The sequence below is a fragment of the Felis catus genome, chromosome B3 (assembly GCF_018350175.1).
Source record: "Felis catus isolate Fca126 chromosome B3, F.catus_Fca126_mat1.0, whole genome shotgun sequence".
Classification (NCBI taxonomy): Eukaryota; Metazoa; Chordata; class Mammalia; order Carnivora; family Felidae; genus Felis; species Felis catus.
Window position 1 is genome coordinate 28609122 of NC_058373.1, and position 7768 is coordinate 28616889.

Sequence of the window (7768 nt, forward strand, 5' to 3'; positions counted from 1 at the left end):
GTGAGGCTGTCAATAACATAGTGAACTCCAAGGGATGGGTAGTTAGTTCTCACTCTGCTTCTGTGCTCACCAAAACTAGTTTCTGACAACATACAGGAAAGATTACCCTGCTGTCAGAGAGCACTTAGTACTTGGCCTAAGACTCAGAAGAGCATATACTACACGCATGCAGGGTATGTCCCAGGACCAGTGCAGAAAGTGGCCATTCAAAACCTCATGCACCACATGAATTGTTCCAGACACTTGAGCAACAGCCTGGAACTTGGACCCACTAACCCTGAATCCCTGCTGCCTCTATTCTCTCCCTGATGGGAGCAGCAGGAAAAACAGCCAAGGACAGATTTCCCTCTCTTTCTGAAGGAAATAGGCAGACCTATTGCAGACTGGGATTTCATGTTTCCCTTTGAGGTTTAGTTTGTCTCTGGCCACATGTGTTTCTTACCCCTTAGACAAGACTTGTCAGAAAACTTTCATTCATCTGTGTCCCCTTCTCATCTATAATGAAGCACTTTGATCTTTCACATATCCATTTTACTTTTTACTTTTTTTGACAAAGCCCAATTTATTGACACTTTGTTGCCAGTGTTTTTGGAGTTCAAAAGGGCTTTGCATGTACCTTAGCCAATTTGACAATAAATTATTTTTAAAAAACGAAAAGCAAAAAAAAAGGCTTTCCTACATTTATTTCTAAGTGTTTTACAGTTTTATTTCTTATATTTAAGTCTGTAATCTGCTTTGAGTTAATTTTTCTGTACAGTGTGAAGAAAATGTCTAAATTTATTCTTTTGTATTTGGATATCCTAGAGTGAAATTTTAAAGCCATCTCCTCACTGATGGTGAACATCTTGTTGAAAGTCAGCTGTGTTATCTTCATGGGGGATGTCACATGAAGCATCCATACCAAAAATGAATGGCCAGAGAGTTTCAGCTTCTTTCTGCCCTCCCCCAGGGATCCAATACACTGGTTTAAATTCTTTCTTTTATATGAAACTTATCATCAAATTAGCTTCCATACCACACCCAGTACACATCCCAACAGGTGCCCTCCTCAATACCCACCACCCACCGTCCCACCCCACCTTCAACACTCAGATTGTTTTAAGTATGTTATGGTTTGGTTCCTCCCTCTCTTTTTCTTCTTCCCCTCGCCCATGGTCTTCTGTTAAATTTCTCAGGATCCACATGAGTGAAAACATATGGTATCTGTCTTTGACTTATTTCACTTAGCATCACACTCTCCAGTTCCATCCACCTTGCTACAAAAGGCCATATTTCATCCTTTCTCATTGCCAAGTAGTATTCCATTGTGTATATAAACCACAATTTCTTTACCATTCATCAGTTGATAGACATTTAGGCTCTTTCCATAATTTAGCTATTGTTGAAAGGGCTGCTATAAACATCAGGGTACAAGTGCCCCTATTCATCAGGACTCCTGTATCCCTTGGGTAAATTCTTAGCAGTGCTATTGATGGGTCATAGGGTAGATCTATTTTTCATTTTATGAGGAAGCTCCACAGTTTTCCAGAGTGGCTGCACCAGTTTGCATTCCCACCAACAGTGCAAGAGGGTTCCCATTTCTCCACATCCTTTCCAGCATCTATAGTCTCCTGATATGTTCATTTTAGCCACTCTGACTAGAGTGAAGTGGTATTTCAATGTGGTTTTGATTTGTATTTCCCTGATGAGGAGCGACACTGAGCATGTTTTCATGTGCCTGTTGGCCATCTGGATGTCTTCTTTATAGGTGTTTATTCCTGTCTTCTGCCCATGTCTGCATTGGATTATTTGTTTTTGAGGGTGTGGAGTTTGGTGAGCTTTTTATAGATGTTGGATACAGGCCCTGTGTCCGATATGTCATTTACAAATCTTTTCCCATTTTCCTGGCTTTCAGTTTTGTTGTTTCCTTTGCTGTGCAGAAGCACATGAGGTCCCAATAGTTCATGAGGTCCCAACAGTTGAATTTTGCTTTTAATTCCCTTGCCTTTGCGAATATGTCAAGTAAGAAATTGTGGCTGAGGTCAGAGTGGTGTTTTCCTGCTTTCTCTTCTAGGGTTTTGATAGTTTCCTGTCTCACATTCAGGACATTCATCCATTTTGAGTATATTTTTGTGAAGTCTGTAAGAAAGTGGTCTAGTTTCATTCTTCTGCATGTCGCTGTCCAATTCTCCCAGCACCGTTTGTTAAAGAGACTGTCTTTTTTCCAGTGGATAGTCTTCCTGCTTTGTCAAAGATTATTTGGCCATACTTTTGTGGGTCCAATTCTGGATTCTCTATTCTATTCCCTTGGTTTATGTGTCTGTTTTTGTGCCAGTAATATGCTGTCTTGATGATTACAGCTTTGTAGTAGAAGCCAAAGTCTGGGATTGTGATCCCTCCCACTTTGGTCTTCTCCTTCAATATTACTTTGGCTATTCGGGGTCATTTGTTGTTCCATACAAATTTTAGGATTGCTTTTTCTAGCTTGGAGAAGAATGCATATGGCATTCTCAGAAATATCTTTCATACATGTGTTTTACAAAGAGATAAATGCACAATTTGATGCACACTCACTGAAGTAGAAATGAGTCTATAATATTTACAACTAACTTAGAAATGTATTTTATGCATATGCATTTACAAATTGTTTTAGGTGTAATACAGTGTGATGATAAGCACAGTATTTAAATATCATAGTCTTATTGATAAGTACAATTAGTAGTCCTACGAACATCATTTTTTTTATTCCTTCACTGTGCAGAACCTTTTTATTTTGATGTCCCAATAGTTTATTTTTGCCTTTGTTTCCCTTGTCTCATGGGACATATCTAGAAAGAAGTTGCTACAACCAATGTCAGAGAGGTTATTGCCTGTGTTCTTCTCTAGGATTTTGATGGTTTCTTGTCTCACATTTAGGTCTTTGACTCATTTTGAATTTATTTTTATGTATGGTATAAGAAAGTGGTACAGCTCATTCATTTTGCATGCTGCTGCCAGTGTTCTCAACACCATTTGTTGAAGAGACACTGTTTGATAGAAGTTTACTTATATTTAAGCCTTTACTAATATGCTCCATACATTAGAGTGTGTATATCACACCCTTGCCTTGAAATAAGGGTGAACCTATTCATTTATACAATTTGAATTCTTAGAAGAAAATTTTATGTGTCTCTTTGCAAAATAGATAAATGGCAGAACAGTATTGTGAACATATTGCTTTTGTGAAATAACACTAAATGTATGCAACAAAATTTGGTTTTTCTTAGAAAAATTTTATATATGTGATGTCACATAGTATTAACTAGTGTACTAATTGTACAACATTGTCAGGAACATAGATTTTCAATTAAATAACACTGTGCTTACATATATAACTGGTATTCTTTGATATATCTTTCATATATATACATTGGCAGAGTATGTTAAAATAGCACATGTTGGTACACATTTTCCCACTATAAGACAATAGAGATACAATGAATTTCTGTCACTCAGTCTTTTTTTTTTTTTTAGAGAGAGAGAAAACACAAGCAGGGGAGAGCAGCAGAGGGAAAGAGAGAGAGAAAGAGAAAGAATCCCAAGCAGTCTTCATGTTCAGGACACACTATGATGCAGGGCACGATCCATGACCCTGGGATATGACCTGAGCTGAAATCAAGAATCAAGATGTATCAACTGAGCCACCCAGGTGCCCCATCTTAGAAATTTTTTTATTCATGATTGTATATATTATGATCTATGAACTACAGTGTGGTTGAAACATTGTATAAAATTACACTGAATTTTTTTTAAAAAATGCAATGAGTGGAGCATCTGGGTAGTTTGGTTGGTTAAGCATCTGACTTCAGCTGAGGTCATGATTCATAGTTTGTGGGTTCAAGCCTTGCATTGAGCTCTGTACTGACAGCTCAAAGCCTGGAACCTGCTTTGAATTCTGTGTTTCTCTCTGCCCCTCCCCCTCTCAAAAACAAACATTAAAAAATTAAAAACAAATGCAATGAGCATTCTTAGAAACATTTTTTATACATGTGCCATTACAGAGTATTTTAAATGCAGTACTTTGAGATAAACATATTCATTCGCCTAAGTAGCACTGACCACATACAATGACCATTGTTAGGAGCATTATATATATAGTATACTATATATATATTTAAAATGTGCATTAAAATTAGCACAGTTGGTAAACACACATTCATTGAAAAGACATTACCTGGATACCAAATTCTATAGTTCTTAGAGGTATATTGTACGTGTAACTATGTAATACATTACATGCAATAACAGTAGTCATACTCTTTCAATGAAGTAACACAGTAAATTTTCAGACATACAACCAGAAGTCTTACAAAAATCTTTTATACGTGTCACATTACAAAGGGTTTTTAATATAGCACAGTGTTTTGAACTAAAAAAGTGTTAATCACTGAAAAACATATATCCACATAAACCACTACCCTTCTTATAACAATGGCTGTACAGGTGTCTTCACAAAGTTTATTAAATGTAGTACCAAGGACATTCATTCACTGAAATATCATTATAATTATTTACCTATACACTTACCATACTTAGAAACATCTTTATATATGTGCATTTACAATCTGTATTAATTCTAATAAAGTTTAGTGAACTCATTTGATAAGAGCTCAATATTTGCATTCCTCTCAAATCCATACCTTATGTAACATACAATATGATTGAATTAGAATTTGGGCCTTTGATAGATAATTAGATCTTGAGAGTGAAGACCTTATGAATGGTATTAGTGCCCATATGAAAGGGACCCCAGATAGTTTCCCTTTCTAGATGTGAAGACACATCAAGAAAGTGGCTACGAAACAGAATAGATATCTCACTAGACACGGAATCTGCCAGCACCTTCATTTGGAATGTGTCAGCCTCTAAAACTTTAAGAAATATCTTCATGTTGTTATAAGCCACCCTTATGATGTTCTGTTACAGCAGCTCAGACTAAAAAGAAAATTGTGTTGAGTAGGTTGCGACCATAACAGACCTAAAAATATAGAAATGGCTTTGCAACTAGGTAATATAGGCTGGAAGAGTTTGGAGGCACCTGATAGAAAAAGCCTACATTTCCATGAATGAACCTTTAAAATAGTTGTTTTGAGGGCTCAGAATGAAAAGAAGAGAACTGCAGGGGAAGTTTCAACCATCTTAGAAAACACCTAAATAACTCTGAACAGAGTGATAGTGGAAATTGGGTAGTAAAGACCATTCTTTTATGAGGTCTCAAAAGGAAATGAAGAATATGCTAGTGGACAATGTAGACAAGGTGACCTTTGTTACAAATTGTTAAAGAACTTTGCTGAATTGTATTCATATTTGAGTGTTATACGAAAAGTAGAATTTTACACATTAAAGTTGGATACATAATTGAGGGTACTTTTGTCTTATTTTTATTTTTTTAATGTTTGTTTATTTTTGAAAGAGCGTGAGCGGGGAAGGGGCAGAGAGAGACGGAGACACAGAATCCAAAGCAGGTTCCAGGCTCTCAAGCTGTCAGCACAGACCCTGATGCAGGGCTCGAACCCAAGAACTGAGAGACAATGACCTGAGCCAAAGTGCAATGTTCATCTGACTGAGCCACCCAGGTGTCCCACCCCCTTTTTTAAAAGTTTTCTAATGTTAATTGAGAGTATTTTTAAACAAAATTTTGCATGTTAGTCTGGGCTCCTAATTTCTTAAAGTTCAACAGAGAAAATAAAGATGGAATTGTTGAGGGTGTGTGGGTGGCTCAGTCAGTTGAGTAACTCTTGATCTCAGCTTAGGTCTTGATCTCAAAGTTGTGAGTTCAAGTCCAACGTTGGGCTCTGCGCTGAACATGGGGCTTACTTAAAAAAAATCGAATTTTTGAGCAAAAAATTGATCAGAACTTAAAGATTTGTAATATCTCAGCCTATCCATATACCAAAAACTGAGAATTCTGTCATTGTGGCCAAATAACCCTTTGATAGATTAGTTATGGATTAGTCAACAAAAGCCAGGAGATATTCTTCAAAACAATGGAAGATTGACATGAAGATAATTTAGAGATAATCAGAAATATGACTCTTATTACAGGCACAGAGGTTGAAGGACATTGCTACCTCCACCCAGATTTGAAAGGAGGTGCCACCAGTGCTGGTAGGACTTTGTGTCACATTGCCATTGTGGCACCTTCCATCATGGACTCTGCTCCCCTTTCTCTGGTGTCATACTTCTAAGCTCCCCTTGCAGCATGGGCTATGGGGTCCCCTCTGGAAGGCGCAGGCGGCAAATTTTCGTGGCATCCAAGGGATGTGAACTCTGCAAACATGCAGTGTATAGACCCAAGGAACAGAGATGATTCCATGTAAGATTCAATGGACAGTCATGTCTGGCACTGAGTGGAAGACCTCAGCTTGGAAGTACTATGGTGTGGGTGGGACCCCAGGACAGCCAGCAAGCATTTGGGGGGGGGGGCGGGTGCAGTCATGCTGAGCTGTGGTGATGAATTTGCCACCCTCATGGGCTGCTGAGAGGGTGCAGTATAGAAACAAAGGATTAATCTCCAAGCATTACCTTTAACGTTGTTTGTCCTGTCAGATTTTGGACTTACTTTGTACCCCTTGCCCCATTCTTTTTTCCTATTTCTCATTTTTGGAATGGGAATGTCTATCTTATGGTTACCACAGTAGGATAACTTTGAAGCACACAACTTGTTTGGCTTCATAGATGCATAGTTGGGGAAAACTATGTCTCAGGATGAATCTTCCCAAGAGTGTGTTGATCCAACATTTGATTTAGATGATATTTAGATAAGACTTTGGTCCTAGACTTTAGAGTTGATACTGGAATTAAGACTTTGGGAGATGTTGGGATGGACAAATGTGTATGCATGTGAGAAAGATACAAATTGGGGAGTTTAGGGGAATACTGTTCTAGAATGAACTTGTGTCCCCCCCCCAAATCCATATGTTGAATTCCAAACTCAAAATATAATGGCATCATAAAATCAATCTTTTGCCTTTTGGGAGCTAATTAGATCATGAGAGCAGAGCCTAAAGGAATGGGAATAATGCCCATATAAAAAGAACTTCAGATTGTTTTTCTCCTTCCACCATGTAAATAGCAGGATGGCAATTTGTAAAACAAAAACAGACCTTCATTACACACCAAAATTTTCAGCATTTTGATCTTGAACTTCCCAAGATCTATGTTCCTTATGTTCTCATTGTTCCCAGAACTATGAGGAAAAATCAGGGTTGTTATATATAGTTCAATCTGTGGTATTCTCTTATGCATCTCAAATGGACTAAGACAAAATACTATCAAAAAAATGACTTTTTTTAGATGCAATGAAATTTTATAATTCTTAGAAACATATTTGACACATGAAACCTTACAAAGGTATTCTGTGAAACACATTGTGGGGAATACATTCTTTGAAATTACACTGTACTCACATTTTCAAGTAGAATTCTTACAAAAATGGTTGGTGATACTTGCACTATTATAGGGTATGGTAAATGCTGTAATAATTGGAGAAAATCTTCATTCATGTAAGTACACTGTAACTTTTTCAAATGTACAATAACCCTTCCCAAAATTTTTCTTATTTGTTGAGGTAAGACTATATCATTATAAACTTCCCTCTTAGAACTGCTTGTGCTGCCTCCCAAAAATTTTGAAACATTGTTTTCATCTTCATCTGTCTCAAAGTATTTTTTGATTTCCTCTTTGATTTCTTCCTTGACCCATTGGTTGTTTAGTGGCATGGTGAGTAGCCTCCATGAGTTTGCTTTAC